At 44.4% G+C, this 22,232-nt stretch overlaps 1 long non-coding RNA gene across 1 annotated transcript; it reads left to right on the top strand.

Annotated features, from left to right (window-relative positions):
• The first annotated feature begins 77 nt into the window (after positions 1-77).
• On the top strand, positions 78-19,219 carry LOC131912025 (uncharacterized). Its single transcript, XR_009379500.1, has 4 exons — positions 78-339; positions 16,772-16,852; positions 17,556-17,639; positions 18,515-19,219. It is a non-coding gene; the product is annotated as an uncharacterized LOC131912025 (long non-coding RNA).
• Positions 19,220-22,232: the final 3,013 nt, after the last annotated feature.

Below are 22,232 nucleotides of genomic sequence, written 5' to 3'. Positions count from 1 at the left end.
GTGCCGACGCTTCCGGCCCCGCCCCCCGCCCCTTCCCCAGGCCCCTAGGCCGAAGCCCCGCGGCTTTGGCCCGGCCCCCAGGCCCATGTGCCGCTGCTTCCGGCCCGCCCACAACCCTCCCAGAGGCCCGAGCGACTAGGCTTCCGGCCTTGTGCTATGGCCCGCCCCCAGGCCTAAGCGCACGGCTCTGGCCCCGCCCCCAGGCCTGGGCCCCTCAGTTTCTGGCCGCACCCCTAGGCTGGTCCCTATACCGGAACGCCTCCGCTTCCGGCTGGCGGAGAGATCTGGCGCGCCCCCTGGCCCAAACTGCCGCTGCGCTCTGCAGAGTACCCATGCCAGGTATTGCCCCGTGAGTTATCTAGCTCACTGACGGTCATTGGTTAAAAGCGTCACTCCCACTTTTCACGGGGAGGGGACTGAGACACAACCATGCACGCAGGCCGTGATGTGATGCCAGAAGTTGAAACCCGTATGCATTCAGCGCGAACTGTGCCGACATTTAGATTCAAAAGGAGTGTTGAGAAGGAGCGTATGTGAACGGTGTATACTAGAAGTATTTTTTAACCTGTTTGTTGAATAGATGTTAGATTTTAACAAGTTTCGTACACCTTTCACCCGGTTTTCCCTGTTATATTACACAATCCGGGCTCATTATCAAAACCAAGAAGTTAGTATTACCATTACCTAATCCAGAGAACTTTCCTCAACCTTCTGGCTTTTACTACTGTCCTTAATTTTTCACTTTGCCTATCTCCGAGATCTCCTGAGTCTGTGACATTGCTTCCATTTTGCTTTATCTTACTAGTATTTTAAACAGATACTTTAAAAAATATAGAGATGGCTCTTTATTTTAAAACCATTTCACATGATACAGTGAGCCTGAAGCTTCACAGGAATCCAATATTATTGTCGTTTGTAGATGAGGTAAATTCCAAAGAGGCAAACTCGTCACTCTTTTTTTTGTTTTGTTTTGTTTTGTTTTGTTTTCTCGAGACAGGGTTTCTCTGTGTAGTTATGGTGCCTGGCCTGGGTCTCACTCTGTACACCAGGCTGGCCTTGAACTCACAGAGATCCACCTGGCTCTGCCTCCTGAGTGCTGGGACTAAAGGCATGCGCCACCACTGCCCGGCTTCGTCACTCTTAATAACACAGTTTAGTGAAGGTTGAAGTTGGTTTCTTTTAAGCAGCCTTGCAGATTGACTGACATACTGTAGATATTAATAGCATATGATTTGATAACATTTGGCATATGTATAGACTAATGGAGCCATCACCTTGATAAAGATAGAAATATACCGGTCATCTCCTGAATTTCCCTTATTCTTCTTCATTATCTCTTCCATTTGAGCCCCACCCTGGCCCCTGACACCTTGTAGTTATGGTATTATAAAGAACATTTTGTGTCTTCTTATATGTGAATTCTTTTTTCAAAAAACATAATTTCAAGCCGGGCATTGGTGGCGCACGCCTTTAATCCCAGCACTCGGGAGGCAGAGCCAGGCGGATCTCTGTGAGTTCGAGGCCAGCCTGGGCTACCAAGTGAGTTCCAGGAAAAGGCGCAAAGCTACACAGAGAAACCCTGTCTCGAAAAACCAAAAAAAAAAAAAAAAAAAAAAAAAAACATAATTTCTTTATTGATTCTTTGGGAATTTCACATCATGCACCCCAATTCCGTTCACCTCCCTATCCCCCATATCCTCCCCTCACCCCTGCAGCGCCCCACAATTAAAATTAGAAAAAAAAATCAAACTAAACCAAACCAAACAAACAAAAAACCTTTTTGCTCCTCCATCTTTCCTGCCTCTCTATTACCTCTTCACTTGTCCTTGATGGCATTGGGAGCTACAGTATGTCACACAGTCTACCCTTTTGTCCAATCAGCTTTACTAGCAAATGTTCACTGCAATGAGTCATTGGTCTGGTTCAAGGCCTCTGGTTTCTGGTACACCATCGTCACTGGATCCTCACTGAAACTCCTCTGGCATGTCCCAAGGCTGCCCCAATTCATGGAAATCCTTCCGGTATCGTCCCATAGGACAAGTTCCTTTAAGAGCTCCAGCAGGTCCTAGATGGGGTAGATGTTTGGGTGGGCCTGCGTGGTAGTTGAGCTGGTCAATGCAGGCCACTGGAGCTGCCCCCTCAGGTGACTGGTGGAGCCAGCTCCCCTATGCCCATGCCATCAGTGTCAGTTCTCCCTCACCTGTGGTGAGGGGTGGGGCCATCTATCCCGAGTGTGTGTGTGGTGGGCAGCTCTCCTGTGAGGGTTAGGGCCAGCTCTCTTGCTACAGTGTCCAGGGAGAGGCAGGGACAGCTTTCCCTGGGCCAGCAAAGGGTGGGGCCAGCTCAGCATGGCCCTCTGATTTCATCTCCCATGGTTCCTATGGCTTCCTGAGGTAACACAGGCCACAGATATCAACACAGACCCCAGCTGCAACTAGACCTCAGACCCAGACACAGCCCTTGGCAGCAGCTCCGGCCTAGACAACATCCAGGCTCCAGGTGGAAGCACTAGCCACTCAGATCAGGATGGCTTTGGTGGTGGCATGGCCCCTGGACCTCAACAAGGCCTCAGGTTGAAGCCTGGACTTCAACACAGACCCCACCTGTGGTAGGACCACAGACCCAGACATGGTTCTCAGCAGCAGCCAGGTCTGGATGTCACCCTTGCCCCAGGTGGCAGTGTGGGCCATTCAAGATGGGCCCAGCCCCAGAGGCAGTGCAGCTCCCGGACACTAACATGGCCCCAGACATGGCCCAGACTAACATGGGCATCCTCATGGCCTTTGATGATAACAGGAGCCTCAAACATCAACACAAACCCTAGCTGCAGTAGAGTTATGGCCCCAGACATGGCCCTCAACTGCAGCTCTGGCCTGGACGTCACCATGGCATTAAGCAGATACTTTTTAAAGGGCATTCAATTATTTTGTAGAAGGTCTTAATTTAGGTGATAGATTCTAGGCTGAGTCACCGAGGTCGAGGAAGGATAAACTGGTAGCTGGTGATCTTGATTGATCTTGATGGACACACAGATCCTGGAGCATGCCTCTGGGTGTGCATTGTGTAGTATATCTTGAGATAGACTCTGAGAGTGATATGAAAACAAAATTTGCATGGTCCGGGTCCACAAGAGCTTACCTTTTCATTAAGAGTCTCTTCTGGAGAGTAGAGGGCCCATACTCTCTGAGACTTCTGGTGTCTTTTTAAAAATAGCACCAGAGATTGGACCAACGGCTTTACACATGCTAGGTATTTTAATGAGGAATCTCTGTGACCATCTTAAAATCCTTGTACCTATTTTAAAAACACTTGTTTAATGCTTTCTACTATACACACATATCCTAAAAGCAACAAACATGTAAGTGTTTTGTTGGCATACTAATTGCTGGACTTATTTTATGATTAGTAAATTAATTATATTTATTTTATTATGTATTTATTTATTTTGGTTTTTCAAGACAGAGTTTCCCTAGCTGTACTGGAATTCACTCTGTAGACCAAGCTGGCCTTGAACTCACAGAGATCTGCCTACCTCTGCCTCCTGAGTGCTGAGATTAAAGGCATGTGCCACCATGCCCAGCTTTATTAGTTTCTTGGTTTTTTGAGACCCTCCTCCAAAAAAAAAAAAAAAACCCAACAGAATAAATAAAAAGACTCCAAACCAAATTGCCTAAAAATTAGGGTCTCAGTTGACTGAAAGATTCTAAAGAAACAGTGGCTGGGGTGGGTGAGGGAGGAAACATGTCAGAGGCCCCCATGCCTCAGCAAGTACCCTAAGTGGAAGGAGAAACCATCTAGAAATCCAGACCCACTTGAAGGGGTAGACGGCGGCGCTAGTGGCTGGCCGGGGCTACGCGGGTATACAGCGCTAGTAGCTGGCGCTAGATACTGTGGTGGCAAAAGAATCACGAGCCATGGTTACCTTTTTAGAGCTTTATTAGGAGAGAGAGAGAGAGAGAGAGAGAGAGAGAGAGAGAGAGAGAGAGAGAGAGAGAGAGAGAGAGAGAGAGAGAGAGAGCATGCAGAGAAGGAGTACAGAGAGAGCACGTGGGAGCACACATTCGCTTTTTAGGCTGGGATGCAGTCGCAAGCTGATGACGTAATAAGGACAGAATCCTTACACCACTGTCCCAGACCCCGGGCCTGCATGCCATGGAGAACAAGGTTTCACAGCTTTACTGTGGAAAGAGTCGGTGACAACATCTTAAATAAGGGGAAAGGGGGGTTCTGTATGTGAGATTTCATTCCCCCTTTCATTATGAAGAAAAGGAAGAGACTGGTAGTTTGAAGTAAAGAAGAAAACAGATTTTTTTTTTTTTTAAGAAAACAGATTTTTACTTCATGGGGAAAACACCTAGAAACGACAGAGTGCCCCCCAAAAAGGGCCAAGTCAAATTGCAAGCAGATGGCCTGAGGTAGTCGGCTGGGAGGTGCCAACCTTGGGGGCTGCAACCTTTCTGGTGACTGCAGCTCCAGAGATAAAGAATAGGAGGAGGCATAGACGGGAAGAGCAGCCTGAGGGAAGCTCTCAGGGGTGCTGTCTCCCTGCTGCTGGTGGGACTCTGGAGTGGAAAGAGACCAGGACTGTGCTGAGGCCAGATGGAAGAGAAATTGGCATGCTACGACAGCAAAATAAAAAAACCAAAAAACAAAAATAACCCCTTCTCTTCTCGATAATGGCTCCCTTTTCTAGTTCTACCTCTCTCTCTCTCTCTCTCTCTCTCTCTCTCTCTCTCTCTCTCTCTCTCTCTCTTACACACACACACACACACACACACACACACACACACACACACAAAACTTTTTTTAAAAGTGCATGGCCCTTGGGGCTGGAGTGATGGCTCAGCAGTTAAGAGCACTAGCTGTTCTTCCAGAGATCCTGAGTTCAATTCCCAGCAACCACATGGTGGCTCACAACCATCTGTAATGAGATCTGGTGCCCTCTTCTGGCCTGCAGGCATACATGCAGGCAGAACACTATACACAATAAATAAATAAGTAAATCTTTAAAAAAAAATGCATGGCCCTCATAAACATCTTCAGAGCTGGCAGGAAGGCCTGCTGCCACTTGCCCTGGGCACTTTTCTCACCCTGTGGTAGACCCGGTTTTCAGAACTATACTCTGCTGGGGAAGGGTAGTATGGTAAGGAGGAAATAAGTAAGGTTCTTGAGAAAACTTAAGCTGCAGATTGCCTGGCTCAAATTTGTAATCCTTACCTTTGTTCCTCCCCCCAGCCCCCATCATGGGGAAGGGAAAACACGGTGCTGAAAGCAATTGCTTCCTCTCTGTTCTATTTGGCTCCGGCTTCTTCCTGAGAGGAAGTTAGGAAGCCAGGGAACTTTTCAGAGTCCCGGGGACTGAAACTCTAGAGGGATTCCTGTAGCTGGCCCAAGAAGCTGGACCTTACTGAAATGCAAGGAGATGAGCCAATTCCAGTAGGGGAGAGATGAGCAATTCACCTTCTAGAAACAGGACCATTATCCACACTTGCACTTCATCATTGTTTATTTGGATTATTTCCTGTACAGTTAGTTTCTTGAAAAAACCTGTAGAGGAAAGAGTCACACATACAAAACTCTTGGAGCATTAGTTTGCAGGTGTGTGTGTGTGTGTGTGTGTGTGTGTGTGTGTGTGTGTGTGTGTGGTTGTTGCTGTTTTGAGATAAGATTTCATTGGAGTTCATACCTTCCTGCCTCAGCCCCCAAGCACTGAGATTACAGGCATGTACCATCATTGTGGCTGTCACTGCTGGTGGTATGAATATATCAGGCCACCAAATTATGTTTCAGCTAAAAAGCAAAGGAAACTCTTAATTTACTTGGTCTCTCAGAATCTTTTCTTCTTATGGGCTGTCATTTGCTGGTTAATGCAAGGAAAGGAAATGTTCAAGCTTAACCACTCTAGGATCTTTTCTGGTTCAGTGATAGAATTAGCTTTGTTAAATATGAGCAAAGGTTCGGGCTCAGAGCAGCCAGGGTCCTGAGCTTTTTCTACTGTTCTAGGATTTGCAGGCGATAACTGTGTTTACCTGGCCCCCGCCTGCACTGTCATTGGAGTATCGTGTGTAAGTTTTCAGGTATGCTTTTTGACTCACTCACCTGATTATTGCTGGGCCTCACCTCTCCCACCTCTGCTGGCAGTTTACCCCCTCCAAGATATTCCTATGAGCCCAGTTGTTCACAACCTGGGAAATCCCTTAGGCTCACCTACACTTCTGACTTCTTTCATTCTCTCTGGTTGTTTGAGACAGGGTCCCCTGTAATCTCAGCACTTGAGAGACAGAGCCAGGTGGATCTCTGTGAGTTCGAGGCCAGCCTGGGCTACAGAGTGAGTTCCAGGCCAGGCACCAAAACTACACAGAGAAACCCTGTCTCGAAAGCCAACCCAGGCTGGCTTCAAGCTTGCTGTGTGGGCTAGGATGGCCTTGAACTCCCAATAATCCTGCTTCCATCTCCCAAGGGCTAGAATGAACCACCATGGCTAGTGACTTATTTCCATCTACACCACAGGAAAGCTAACAGCCACACAGACACAGCAATATCAGTGCACAGAGCACCTAGGAGCAAATTGTGAAGGATGCCTTAGTGGAAGGAACACTTAGGAAAAAACTCACCATTACTTTCTATTTATTTATTTATTTATTTATTTATTTATTTATTTATCATTTTTTCTTCTTTTGGTTTTTCGAGACAGGGTTTCTCTGTGTAGTTTTGGTGCCTGGCCTGGAACTCACTCTGTAGCCCAGGCTGGCCTCGAACTCACAGAGATCCACCTGGCTCTGTCTCTCCAGTGCTGAGATTAAAGGCATGCGCCACCACTGCCCTGCTACTTTCTTTTTAATTAAAAAAAATTACTGGTGTGTGTGTGTGTGTGTGTGTGTGTGTGTGTGTGTGTGTGTAGCTGGAAGTTTTCCTGTGTCCTGCCTGGTCTGCAGTCAGTCGCTCAGACCCAAGTAAACACACAGAGGCTTGTATTAATTAAAACTGCTCAGCCATTAGCTCAGGCTTACTACTGACTAGCTCTTACACTTAAACTCAGCCCATTTCTGTTAATCTATATGTTGCCACGTGTTCCATGGCTTTAACTGTGCCATTACATGCTGCTCCCTGGATGGCGGGATGGCGTCTCTTGACTCAGCCTTCCTCCTCCCAGAATTCTTCTCATCTGCTTATCCCGCCTATACTTCCTGCCTGGCTACTGGCCAATCAGTGTTTTATTAAACCAGTGTACAAAAGCATTATTCCACAGCATGTGTGTGTGATGTGATGTCAACAAGCATGCCACCACACTCATGCAGAGGTCAGAAGGTAACTTTTAGGAGTCAGTTCCTGCCTTCCACTTAGTTCAGACAAGGCCTCTCTCATCTCTGTCACTGTAATGCGTACTGCAGGCTAGCTGGCCTGCAAGCTTCTGGGTGAGTCTTCTGTTTCTGGTTCCCATCTTGAAGCAAGAGTGTTGGGATTACAGATGCATGCTGCTTCATCTGGCTTCTCTACATGCTCATGTCATTGGGCTTACATGTGCTTTCCTTGGCTAAGCCATCTTAGCAACACCAAGTCACCACTTTTATTAATTGGGGTGCTTGGAGAGCCTGCTCACAATGACTTGTGCAAACTGATCACCAAAACAAGAAATTTTGACAAGTTTAGTTTTACAATACAAATATTATCTTTAAAATAAACTGTATTAAACTTAGAATTAAACAAATTATAATAAAAACAAAGGTATCAGGTAGGGCGGCTTCTTCTTCTTCTTCTTCTTCTTCTTCTTCTTCTTCTTCTTCTTCTTCTTCTTCTTCTTCTTCTTCTTCTAGACAAGATTTCTCTGTGTAGTCCTGGCTCTGCTGGAACTCACTCTATAGACCAGGCTGGACTTGAACTCAGAGATCTGCCTGCCTCTGCCTCCTGAGTGCTGGGATTAAAGGTATAGGCCACTACACCCATCTATTATTTTTAGTTTTGAAGCTCACATTTGCATGGTAGTAACAGGTAGTATGGAGAAGGTATTATGTGCTGTTGTTCCCAGTTCTATATTTAGTAGAGTCTATTGCTTCCTTGAAATCAGCCACTGTGGGAATATTTACATGACAGAAATTGGTAAAGGATACATATAAGGACTTATTATTATTTTGTTAATTATGTGGGCTTAATCAGGAAGTGTAGGAAATGTTAATGATATCAATTAATTCACAAACACGTTGTCTATAGCTGCCACAAGGTAAGTAGTTGTGGGGGGAGTTTCAGGCTTAGAAACTATTCAATAGTCCCTAGGGTTATTGACAAACAAGTGCAAATACAACCAGCACAGGTCTTTGGCATTTCACTTTTCTCTTAATCATTAATGTAGAGCAAAATTTCAAACAGCCCCCAAACTGGACTCCATACACTGTGCTGGTTAGTCTTGATTGTCAATGTGATACACTTAAGAAGAGAGAAACTCAGCTGAGGAATTGTCTCTACCAGATTGGCCTTTGGACATGTCTGTGGGGCATTCTCTTGATTGCTAATTGATGTAGTAGGGCCTGGCACACTGTAGGTGGTGCCACCCCTGGGTGGGTGGACCTGGGCTATCCAAGAAAGGTAGCTGAGCAAGCCAGGAGAAACAAGCCCATAAGAAGCATTCGTGTACGGCCTCTGCTTCAGTTCCTGCCTCAACCATGGACTATAACCTAGAGGCCAAATAAACCCTGTCTCCTCAAAATTGTTTTTGGTCAGCGTTTTATCACAGTAACAAAGAAGCAAACTAGGACACTGACCATGGCTTGTAGGTTAGTTACAGACACCTTGATCAACACCAAGGATGGCTTGCCAGGGTGCATGACTTGCAATCCAGGCTTTCCTGCCTTTACCTCTCACCTATCTCGATCCACTGAGAGTCTTTGTGTATGAAGAAACCTCACAGGAATATGCCAGCAGAGTTTCAGTGGATTGGGTCATATTGGTTTTTGCCTCAGTATGTCTATGATCTAGGTTTCTCATGTAACCAGAAAACTGGCCCCCACCCCCACCCTTGGAATCTTAATCACAGAATGAACAGTGCCCTCTCTTACCTAAAACACTCTGTTTTCCCAACATCCCTGAAGGGCCCACATTCTACCCTTATGCAGCAAGTAAACATAGCCTAATACCATAGCAGGGAAGTCTGTCTTCCTCAAGCAATCTACCAGAGTTTTGTGAGCTGTTAAAGGAAGGAGGATGGGATAAAGAAAATTAGATAATCTTCTCTCAAAATAATGTGTGAGTTTGTAGTCTGTTTACTTGCAGCATAATCCAATCTGAATGTCAAAACCTGTATCTGGATTCCAGGACTTAAACCCTAAATTGCATAGACTCCAATGCCAAGTGAAAATACCAGGCTCCTGGTAACTGAGGCAAGCCTCCTACATCATCCTCCCAAGTTCTGGGGCAGCAGGCTTTCCACCATGCCTGGCCAGGAAGACAGCTTTCTGAATAGGCCTCTGATGAGTCAAAAGATGACACAAAAGATGGAAGTCTGGGGGCAAAGTAGGGATGGTAGCTAGAGAAAGGTTCCCTAAGTGACTGCCCCTGAGGCTTGGGAATCAAGGCCAAGCACATTCCCAGTAGAGAAAAGAGTAGATGGCCTTATGGCAATGATGTGTGTAGGCTTTCAGGATTAAATGAGTCATAATGCCTACTTATGACACATTTCCTATGGTTTGTGCATATCTGACTATCTGACCATCTCTAGTTCTGTATCTGTGCATAAATCATCTATTCCATTTATTTATTTGTCTGCTTATAATACATATCTGTAAAATCATGCCAGCATAGCAACTTGGACCTCGATGATCATATCCATCTTTCTATTTGCCTATAATGGCTACTATTTTTAAACTGACTGAATCTAGGCTTACCTAGAAGACAAACCTCAGGCAGATCTATGAGAAAGTCTCAGGATTGGATTAACTGAGGTGAAATTATGTGTGAACAGTACCATCCCTGAGGACTCTGAGCTAAGTAAAAGAAAGCAAGCAAGTGGAGCACCGGTGTTCATCTCTCTGCTTTGGAGGACACAATGTGACCCTCTGCCTCCCATTTCTCCTGCTACATCCTCCCCGCCTTAATGGCTGTATCCCCTCAAACTGTAAGCCAGAATATCCCCCCCCCCGTAAGTTCCTTCTTGTTATGTATTTGGTCTCAACAACAGGAAAGGAAACAATCCTCTTCCCCATATCTTACTTCTTATTTATTTATAGTTAAGTTTTCCTCATATCTCTTTCTTATTTATTTATAGTTAAGGTTTCCTCATATTGAAACACATAACATCAAAACAATGTTGAAAATAAAATATTTATATATACTCTCTGATATGGTCATTTCCTCGTGTGTGTGTGTGTGTGTGTGTGTGTGTGTGTGTGTGTGTGTCTGTGTGTGTGTGTGTGTGTGTGTGTGTGTGTGTGTCTGTGTCTGTGTGTGTGGTGTATACGTGTGTGCAGGTACTTGCACCTATATATGAGCACATGGAGGGCAGAGGGAGAAACTGGTGACTTCCCCTATTGCTGTCTGTCTTATGCCTTTGAGAAATGAACTTGCTGAACCTGTGCTCATTGTAATTTTTGCTAGGCTTGTGGCCAGCAATCCCCAGTGATCTCTGTCTCCACTCATTGACACAGTCTGGGGTTACCAGCATCTTACTTGGGTGCTGGGGATCTAAACTCAGGCCCCCATGCTTGCACAGCCATCTCCCTAGCTCTTTGTTTACATTTTTGAGTCAAAGACATGGTTTATCCTGACCATGTGTTGAAAGAAAACAAATAGGGTAATGAAATGATGCAACCAAGAGGCCACAGGTCTGGATTCATGCTCAGAGATCCTCCCTGCTCCCAGCTCCCAGCAGTCTTCCCCTAGGGCTGGCCTGCTGACTGGCCCTTGGAGGTCTTGAGAGAAGTCTGTAGGCAATGTCTGGGATGCTACATGTGTTGATCTCAGATTCTTTGACTACTTGTTTGGTTGACAAGCTGCTCCCGTTGACATTGAAAGGTTTAGAATACAGATGCCTAAATCAACATCTGTTGTCCTGTGGACACCGTATGTGTCATGTACAATGCCAACTCATGAGTACCTGCTCACCCAGCCCTGGTCTCTCACTTCTCTTCCCCAATTCCATGTTCAGGTTAAGAGCATCACCCCAACTTTCACCCCAGTAAGACCACTGCTTCTTCCTCTGATGCTTCTACATCAAATAGTCCAGCCCTGGATCAATCTGTCTACTACCTATCTCGTGTCCCTCTCTTTCCTGACTCTGCTGACACTGGCAGTGTATGATCTTATTGAACAGTTCTCATTGATACCCAAGCTCCCTATCCCCACTACCCCACTCAGTTCCACCCTGCCTGCTGCCTTCCAGGCAATCATCCCAGAGCACAGCTCCCATTTTGCCACTGCTTCGTGAAGACTCAGAAATTTCATAGATGAGTTCTAAAATATCTTTTGAAAATAAAAGCACAACAAGCCTCTGGCTCAGCAAGTCTGCTGCTAGATATTTAATGTGTAGAGATTTCCACCCACGAATACAAAGAATCACACCCAAGAACATTCATGTTGTGCTGCTTATAGGACAAAAGACTCAACACAATCGGTGTCCATTGCCAGAGTACTTGTTAAATAACCTATGGTGTCACCTTACAGTGGAAATCTAAGAGCTATCTGAGTAATGTTTTGTTTGTTTGTTTGTTTTTGTTTTGTTTTGTTTTTGAGCATAGCCTGGGCCCTATACAGGCTGTCTGGTTTCCAATGGAAGGTGAATCTTCTATTCTTCAATATAGCTCTCTGATTCTTCTCTCTCCTTCTCTCTCTCCTTCTCTCTCTCTCTCTCTCTCTCTCTCTCTCTCTCTCTCTCTCTCTCTTTCTCTGAGACAAGAGTTTCTCTGTGTAGTTTTGGTGCCTGTCCTAGATCTTGCTCTGTAGACCAAGATGGCCTTGAACTTATAGAGATCCACCTGGCTCTGCCTCCTGAGTGCTGGGATTAAAGGCGTGCACCACCACCGCCTGGCAGCTTTCTAAGTAATGTTAACCAACCATATATCCCATATATCATATACACGTGTAATCCCAGGAGGTAAAGATGGGGAGATTTCAGTTCAACACCAGCCTGGACTTATACTAAGTTACAGACTAGTCTAGACTGTGTCACAAGACCCTGTTTCAAAAACAAAACCACAATAACAACAAAAGCTAAGAAAAAAAATCCCTAAGTCTAACAATTAAAAGCAACATTCAAGTACTTATACTGAACAATACATATATAGAGATAAATTGTTTCTTTCTTTCTTTATTACATATACAGTGTTCTGCCTGCACACTGTATCTCATTATAGATGGTTGTGAGCCAACATGTGGGTGCTGGGATTTGAACTCAGGACATCTAGGAAAAGCAGTCAGTACTCTTAACCATTGAGCCATCTCTCCAGCCCTGATAAATTGTTTCTGAATAAATAGATAAGATACCAAACTAATGACTGCTTCCTAGAAAAGTAACTAAGAGTCAGGGATGACAGGGAGATTCCTTTGTGTTTCTTTGCTTCTGCTCGCAGGTTTGCAAATGGTGTGCATTGGTTTAAAAGAAATGACAGGAGGAAAGAAATGAAAAAGGCCTCTAGTGTTTACTACAGTACAAGATCAAGTCCAGATATCCTAGCATGGAGTTCAATGGCTTTCCTTTTGATACTTGGGATGTCTTCAGTGGCCTGACATCCAGGCCACCTGCTCCTTTAAACACCTCCAAGTGCTCCACTGCTATTCCTGAATCAGGCCTTGGGGAAATGACTGAAGTGGGTGGAGGTAGGTACTGCAGCTCAGAAAGGGTTCTGTGTTTAGGCTGCCGCCCTAGAAGGCAGAAGGACACCAGCTGTTCCTTCCCCAAGCAGTCAATCTTTCCCAGAAGCCACTGCTTTCAGGGCAAGGACAAGACTCTCCTCCTGGAAGAGAAATTGGGGCTTGTGGTGTAGAGATAGGCAGCCTTGCCCCACAAGGCTGAGGAGACTTTGAAGAGGAAGGAAGTCATGCTTGGTGTCCTGCTGGCCAGCACTTTTTCTGCCAGCAGGAGCATAGCCAGGGCCCTGCACAGGCGGTCTGGTTTCCGATTGTAACATTTCTCTGATAATTTGTTCTTTACAGCTACTTTTAATTCACATAAGAGCCCTCTCCCAAGATCAAGTTGTATTTTTCTCTCAACTTTACTGTCCCAAACTAGCTTAATCTACTGAGCACTGCCTACCTACATTACATGCAAACTGTGATTCTGGCTATGTGAACTGGAGTGTTTGGGAGAGCCTCACATGACCCCAGGAGGGTCCTCTTATCCTTCTTTTAGAAAACGGATTGTAAGCAGGCGTTGGTGGCACACTTGGGAGGCAGAGCTAGGCAGATCTCTGTGAGTTCGAAGTCAGCCTGGTCTACAGAGCGAGTTTCAGGACAGGCTCCAAAGCTACTCAGAGAAATCCTGTCTCAGAAAAAAAAAGAAAGAAAAAGAAATGGGCTTGCAAATCACTGGGGACAGAGAGCTCAGTTCTCATATGTAAAGCTTTTCCTCCAATGGGAAGAACAGGTCTCATCTATAAAGTGGTATTAGGCTCCTGCTCTTCTCTGGCTGCTGTGAGGTTTGAATGAATGAACATATGTACAGAGTACTTTGAATAGTGCCAAGCTTAGAGCTATGTTACTCCAGGAGAACAGTGGGCATTGCTAAGAATTTGTTGGATGAGTGAATTTAATGGGGGTGCTGAAATTTAGCAAGGTCAAGCAGCTTGTCCAAGATCACAAGGAAGTGACCTTGATGCACAGCAGTGACAAGAAAGGCTGCCACTACTCTACCACCTTCAAGACAGGGTCTCTTGTAGCCCGGGCTGCCCTGGAGCTCATACTCCTCCTGCTTCTGGCTTCTGAGTGCTGGGATTACAGATGGGGCCTTGTCCAGCCTTTGGACTCTTCTCTACAGAGACCTCAGTAGTTCATGGCAGTCTAAGACTTAAATGCTGGCCTCAGCATCATCATTGCTGTGTGAGGGATGGGCCCAGAACTCCCTGCCATGCCAATCTCTCAGGGGACCTTGTATGATGCTCAGTAACTTAGATTTCTGCCCTGGACTCCTAACTCATCAGGTGCCCTGTGAGTTGACCTTGCCACTGTGGTCTCTGTGAAGCCTCAAGCAATGGCAGCCCGTCTGTTGAGTAGTGTACAGAGTATAAACGTCTTAGATGACACCCCAGCCCAAGTTGGTGATTCAGCAACAGAAAGGTGCAGTTAACAGACTGAGTCAGAATGAGGCTTAAGGCAGTGCTGGAGAAGCTAGAGTACAACTTTGTGGATTTCGTTCTCTCCTACTACCTTTACATGGTTTCTGTCTTGGCAGCAAGTTGAACCATCTTAAGAGCTGTCAATTTTTAATTAACTAAAAATCATTTTGTCTTTTTTTACTGAGCTAATTTGAAAAACCTCTTTTAAGTCTCAGGGGTGTTAGATTATCAGGTGTCCAAGACTGTGGGCATATCTTGGTCTGTACTAGGGAAGTCCTGTTTGCCACATCTGCCCACCTGTTCAGTCACAGCTGCCCACTCTTGCCTTGTAGACATGCTATTTTTGGGTAACTATCTGCAGATTGGGACCTGTGGTATTAACCTCTCAAGATCTGGCTCACTGCTGGGAGAAGTTAATCTGGACTGGAGGGAAATAATCTGGTTTCTGGAGAAAGGCACTGTAGTGATTTGTATGAGAATGGCCTGCATAAGCTCATATGTTTGGATACTTGGTCCACAGTTGGTAGAACTGTTTGGAAAGGATTAGAAAGTGTGGCCTTGGTGGAGGAGATGTGCCACTGGTGGGTGGGCTTTGAGGTTTCAAAAGCTCACACCATTCCCAGTTAGCACTCCCCCTCGTCTCTCTCTCTCTCTCTCTCTCTCTCTCTCTCTCTCTCTCTCTGCCTCCTACTTGCTGAATAAGGATATAGCCACTCAGTTACTGCTTCAGCACCATGCCTGCCTGCCTGCTGCCATGCTCCCCATCATGATGGTCATGGACTCCAACCCTCTGAAACTGTAAGCACCAGTAAACTCTTTCTACTATAAGTTGCCTTGATCATGATGTCTCTTCACAGCAATGGAAAAGTAACTAAGAGACATTAATCCATCATGAAGGCAAAACCCCGGATCCAATTTCCTCCTATGAGACCCTACTTCTTAAGTCCCAACCACCTTTCAGTGCCATCCTGTTGGAGATCAAGCTCCAGCACATGGATGTTTGGGGGTGGGGGACACGTCTAAATCATAGCATGTAGAGAATGTCATATGAACTTGGATTTCCTTTGCTGTCTATAAGAGATCATAGATTTGTAAAATATGTTGTAGCTAATTTAAAAACAAACAAATTTTAAGGTTTCCATTATTTTCAAAAATGTATGGGTGGACCCCTGGTTTTCAAGTTACAAAGAAAGGGAACACTCCCAAGGAAGGCGAATTCCCATGCTGACTTTTGCTTGTGGAGGGTTGTGCAGTGATATGGTTGCTCTGGATCCGGGCTTTCATCAGGCAGTTCTCCATCAATCGCCCCAAGGACTGCATTTTCTTTCTTCCTTTTTAATTTATCTTCTTGCCCATTATTTTTGCATTTTAAGGAACAAAATATTAGGATTTAAAAAGGTTTAGAAGATAATTCTTGAAAACCCATATACCTACCAAACATATCAAATAATGAAATATTTATTCCAGCTGAAGTTGATCCATTCTCCACCTTCCAATCTTTCTCTGTGGTATGTTTCTGTAAATGTGTTCGCAGTTGTACAGTATATGTATAAATCTCCAGGTGTGATAAAGTTCCTTTTGCATATGTCTCAAAGTTTACATATTGATTTTTTTGTTTGTCCTTTGGTAATTTGCCTTTTTAACTCAGCATTTGAGCTCTTCCATATTTAATACACTTTCTTTTATATAGTTGTTATTTTTTTGAGGTTCTTGCTACATTATCTAGTATGGCCTCAAACTTTCAACCTCCCTACCTCCATCTCTACAGTGCTAGAATTATAAGCATATGCCTCCATGCTTACTTTCTGACATGTGAAGATTCTAGAATACACTTCTTTAGATGAACATGAAGTTGTTCCCATTTTTCTCTTTTACAAAAGCACTTCAGTGTGCTTCCTTCTACATCTGCTCTGTGCATATTGGAAGGAGTTTTTTAAGATTTTATTTTTATTTTATATATATGTGCTTGCCTCCATGTATATATATATGTATCATGTGCATTTTTGATGCCTCAGGAGAGGGCATTAAATCTCCTGGAATTGATGTGACAAGTAATTGTGAGCCACCGTATCAGTGCTAGGAATTGAACCCTGGTCCACTGTAAGAGCAACAAGTGCTCTTAACTGCTGAGCCACCATTTCAGTCCCCTGAGAGGCTTTCTAAAAGGCAGATTTAGTTGAATTGTTGGTTTATAATTATCCAAAAATCTTCTTTATAAGTAGATGGCATCAGATATTCTTTAAGTAGAGGTAGTAAGTACTCTACAGCCTCCTCGACATTTTTCTTTTAATGCTACAATGGAACCCAGGGCCTCACACTCTTCAGGTGAGTTACAGCCCTCAGTCTTAGCATTCCACAGCAGCATTGTATGAGATGAGTCTTTGCCTTTGATCATCACCAACACTTGCAGTTGCCCAACAAATGTTTGCTAACGTTCTATTTAAACTCACATTTTCCTAAAGAATAATGAAGTTGAACACCTTCGCATATCTTTTAAAAAGATCTTGTTTCTGCAGACTGTCCCATGATTAGAGTTTTGAGACTGGATCATTTTGTGAGAAGATGGGGATGTCTGTGAAATGAGACCACCCAGAGAGGTAACAGGGTGGGGTGGGAGAGGTAATGGGATGGGGATGGAGGCATCTGTTACAGAAGATTCAGGAGAAGCCCCACAGGTTCCTCTCCCCTCTAAGGCCTGACACCTAGTCTACCAGGCGACCCCTTTGTTCTGGCTCTCCGTGGAGGCCTCTACTCAGGTGACTCCTGTTCTAACTTTCTACAGTGCCCCTCCCTCTACATTTGCGCCTGTGCTTTCTGTCTAGATGGGCTGCAGAGCTGCCACAGGAACACCAAAGATACAGGTAGCCATGGACAGGACCTCGTGGGCAGTGCTGACAATGGTGTAGGAAAGGAGACTGCCGACACTTTGGAGCTTCTGGCATTTCTTCCTAACCTCAGCTTGAGTGATGTACAAGGTCTTCTTGATCCCTGTGTGCATATGGTCTATAGAGAGAGCAGCTGAGCAACCAAGGATACACACTGTAGAGGATAGGAGGTCTGGAGAATCCCAGAAGTGAATGTTAGGGCAGAGGCCAAACAGGGATGACTTGGGTCTGATTGGCTGCAGATTTCCTGGAAATCCTGATAATCAGGTCAGACCAACATGAATCCCACCTCCACCACTGTCCTTCCTGAGAATGTTAGAAACCCAGAAGGAGGGTGTTGCTAGGACTTCTAACTCCAGAGGGGAAAGGTTATCAGGAGGCATCCATTTTTCTTCTCTTTACCCACCCTGTGCAGAACTCCAAATACCAAAGAAGAGGGCCATAGAGGAAAATTTCAGAAGTGGGAATGTCTAAAACTACCATATGTGGACAGCCAGTGGTAAGTTGGGCCTGTACCGGACTCCAGGCATGGGGCTGTCATAGCCGCCAAACATAGGTCAGGCAGAGCATGTGAGGACGTGTGAAATGAGAGGGCTTGACTTGCACAGCCCCAACCACACTCACGTACAAATTTCTCTGACCTGAGATAGCTCTCTAAGTCATTTTTTCACCGGTGCTCATTGAGATGCCATGGTAGCACCATAGTGGGCTTCTCCCAGCCCCAGCCTCTGCAAGACCTGAGTTTCAGTTTCTGTTTAGGTCTCATTTTCTGTTTTAGTTTTGGTTTCTGATGAGGCAGGTGAGGAAGATGTTGCATACCAGGCATCATTCAGCACTTACAGCTCCAGCCAATCAGAAGCATACTAGTGTGACTGCTGCTCGCTTGACCAATCATGTTTAGGATGGCCTAATCCCTCCTGGTTGTCTATAAAAGGAAACTGTGAGCTTCTCTGGGGGTTGTTGCCATCTTGTTGTATGGATGACCCCTGCATGAAAGAATTCTTCCCTTGAGAAATAAATGCCCTTGCCTTTGCATACATGAGTGGTAGTCTTTTGTGGGTTGATCTGCAGACCCTAACACTCATTATTCCTGTGTTTTCTAGACTTTAGGTCCTGTACCTCTGCTGAGTAATGAAACCCACTGGACAGATAAGGAATATATGGCATGAAAGAAACAGGAGAGAAAAGGTCCCCAGCTCTGGCCACGAGGGGCTTTGGGCTTTGATTTCAGTGTCAGTTTAGGTGTGGTTTAAATGCATTCAGCTTCAAAAGGAGATGATGTTACCACAGTCAGCATAAACACTTAAAAAATGATTTGCTTATTTTTATTTTAACTGTACCGATGTTTTTGCTTGTATATATGTCTGTGCACAGAGTATTTGCCTGATACCCATGGAGGCCAGAAGAGGACATCAGATTCCCTGGTACTGGAGTTACAGATGGTTTGAGCCACCATGTAGGTATTGGGAATAGAAACCTGGTCCTTTGGAAGAGCAGCCAGTGCTCTTAACTACTGAGCCATCTCTCCAGCCCCTCAGCATGAACACTTTCCAGGCATTCCTGGAACTCAGTAATCCCTTGGCTCTTATGAAACTCACATACTTGATGATGATTTGCACAATGTTACCCACAATGTTTAATGCTTTTGTGCATATGTTGTCTTGATGCACTATACAATGAAACTTCATTAAATGTGAATTTAGGGCAGCAATTGTATCATCTATTAACTTTTAAAGTCTTTTATCTCCTCTTGTCAGACATTATCAGTAACTACATCAGAGATGTTGGCAATGGACAAAGAAAATTACTTTAACATAGTTTTTACTACTTCATATAAATCTCTTGTTCTAGTGCCTCTTAATGACACTAAAGAAGCCATTGATTCAGCAACTTTATTATATTCACCATCAATGCCTCTTATTAGAGACAAGTTGAGCCATCCATATTTGTAGCATCGGCATGTCATCGGTCATCACAGCACACAATTTAAAATTTAAAGTTGGTTGCTCTACACAAAAGCTTCTGTAATACCTGTTCCAGTGTCTTTACTTTGCCTGGTTATCAGCCAGTGAAACAAATTGAGTTGCAGAAATAGTTTCCTTTCCCAAGGCCTATTGCATTGGTTATGCTCTCCACATATTGCTTAGTAAATTCACCATCACTAACATGCTTTGATTTTTTTTTGCTCAAATACACTAATACATAACTAGTTTTTAAAATTTTTTTAAATGTAACTTTGAAATTTTTGTTGTTGAAAAGACAGACTCTTTTGCTTTTCTATTTTGTCCACATAACACAATCCTTGAGACACACTGAATTAGGTGGAATGTTTTTACTTTTCATGCCCTAAGTGTAAGTCTTTGAAAATTGGCACAAATTCATCACAAATTAAGCAGAGTATCTTATGATTTGCCATGGCAATAAAGTAACTAGTCTCTCACTTTCTGTGGAACAATATCTTTCACCTGCAATTTCTCTCATTTGGGGTTCTGTTTTCTTTTTGAGAGGTTGTAGGAGCCATGTTGGTGAGTCAGGAGTTAGTTTTCTGTAGACAGTAGGGACAAAGGGCTTGAGGTATAACTATACATGACTTTTAGAGACCTGAGAACAAAGAGAGCATTATTTATTAACAGCCAGCGAGATGTTAGCCAGAGACTGGCAACTCCAGCAAGGTTGGAGACTAAAAGCTGGCAAAGGTGAGAGGCCTGCAGGTGAGCCAGGACAGCAGCCAAGAGAACAAGCCAGAGGTGGACAGATGGGGCTTTAATGTGGGACTGCCCCCTAACTGGGTAAATGGTATGAAAGCAGTGTATCATCATCTTGTCAGCTAGGCCAGAGGGGCATACACAGAGTGGGCCCCTCAAGCAATTCCAATAGAAATTGTTTCAGTCTTTGTGTAGTTTTTACCATAAGCCTCTAAACAGCCCCAGGTGAGCAACTCTGTGGTTTTTCCCTCCTTAAGTTCCCCCACCCCATTCTCAGGAATTCCTCTCGCTTTCTCAGGGCACTGCTCTGCTCACTCCTCCTCTCCCTGCATCTTTACTCCTCATCGACATAAGAATTTGAGAGCTATCATCTCTGCTTAACCTTTGGTGACCACAGATCATCCAGTACCATAGTCCCTAGGTAAAGCCCACCTGGGCTGAGAGAGGCCCCTTCAATGTCAGAGGTATGAATTTGCTGGGATGAAAAAAAAAATAATTGATGGGCTAGTGGAATTGCTTACCAGGTAGAGGGACTTCATGCCAAGCTCATGACCTGAGTTTGATCCCAAGCTCCCATGTGGTGGAAGGAAAGAACCGAATTCTGAAAGTTGACTCTGACATGCTCACCATGGCATGCTTACATTTGTACACACACACACACACACACACACACACACACACACACACACACACTTGCATGTGTGCATATACACACATTATACAAAATAACAGGCAAAGGTCTTTATTTATTTGGTCAGGACAAATCTCTCCCACTCACGTGCCCCAAGTGAGCACACAGAAGCTTATGTTAATTATAACTGCTTGGTCATTAGCTCAGGCTTATTACTGACTAGCTCTTACACTTAATTTAACCCATAATTCTTATCTGTGTTTAGCCACATGGCTTGGTACCTTTTCTCAGTTCTGCCTTGTCATCTTGCTTTCTCTGTGTCTGACTGGCTACTCCTGACTCAGCCTTCCTCTTCCCAGAATTCTCCTTGTCTGCTCACCCTGCCTATACTTTCTGCTTGGCTACTGGCCACTCAGCATTTTATTAAACCAGTGTACAAGGGCATTATCCCACAGCATTTCCCCTTTTCTGTCTAATCAAAAAGGAAGGTTTTAACTTTAACATAGTAAAATTACATACAACAAAACAGTTATCAAGCAAGAATTATAGTTACAATATCTAGTCTATTTATATTTGGCAAATTTAAAGAAAATATTCTATCTATCCTATATTTGTTAGTCTAAGGTTTCATATCTAACTTATCTCTTATCATAACCAAAGAAAATTATAGCTATCTAGTCTTCAACTACATCAAAGACCCCAGAAGGATATAATATTACCTAAGTAAACAGGAAGTGCTTTGTAAGCAACTTCCAAAAACCTGGAAATGACAGAGACAGCTGCCTGCCTGGATAGTCATCCAAAGTTCCTCTGTAACGTTGGGGCATCCATCTTCAGCCAATAGCCCTAGAGTCTTTTAGTCACTTCTTCCTATGTCCTGTAGAATATTTGGCCGTTTCCTCTGTGAAGCAGGAACCTGAAGGACCATCTTGCTTTGCAAAGTTCAGTGGTCACCTTCCTATGGGTCCTGCATGTCTGGTTTATACAACATTTTGTCAAGCAGTCCAGGCAAGAACAGTTTCTTGCCCAAATGGCTAACTTCTGCCATGAAGAAGATAAACGTCACCACAATGTATTTATTTATATATTGGTTTTCTGAGACAGGCATTCTGTATATAACAGTCCTGGTTGTCCTGGAACTCGCTCTGTAGACCAGGCTGGCCTCAAACTCACTGAGATCCACCTGCCTCTGAATGCTGAGATTAAAGGCGTGCACCACTGCCTGGCTATATTTTTTATTATACAAATTAATTGGTAGGAAGATGAAAAGCAGGGCCTGGGTCCCTGTACATATTAGCAGCTGCTGCAGTAAGAAGTGGAGAACCAATTGTAGAGCATGGTGGGTGACATTCCAATTGTGTCCAAGGTGTGGTAATACTTTAATCAAATAAGAATTCTTACCTGTCTTCTAGATAACATGAAATGCCTACCATTCATAATCACTGTGACTTGTTGGTATTTTGGCTTTTTTTGGGGGGGGGGAGGGGTCCTTCACCCAGCTCCCAAATAAATCACACACAGAGGCTTATACTTAATTATAAATGCCAGGCCTTAGCTTGGCTTAGTTTCTAGCCAGCTTTCCTTAACTTGACTTATCCCATCTACCTTTTGCCTCTGGGCTTTTCCCATTCTCTTACTTCTGTAAATCTTACTCTTATTCTGTAGCTTGCTGTGTAGCTCCAGGGTGACTGGCCCCTGGAGTCCTCCTTCTCTGACTCCTAGCTCCTCTCCTCCATCTCTATTTTCTCCTCCCAGA

This window comes from Peromyscus eremicus, chromosome 5 (assembly GCF_949786415.1).
Source record: "Peromyscus eremicus chromosome 5, PerEre_H2_v1, whole genome shotgun sequence".
Classification (NCBI taxonomy): Eukaryota; Metazoa; Chordata; class Mammalia; order Rodentia; family Cricetidae; genus Peromyscus; species Peromyscus eremicus.
The sequence above is the reverse complement of the archived record's forward strand: the minus strand, read 5'-3'. Positions and strand labels throughout refer to the sequence as shown.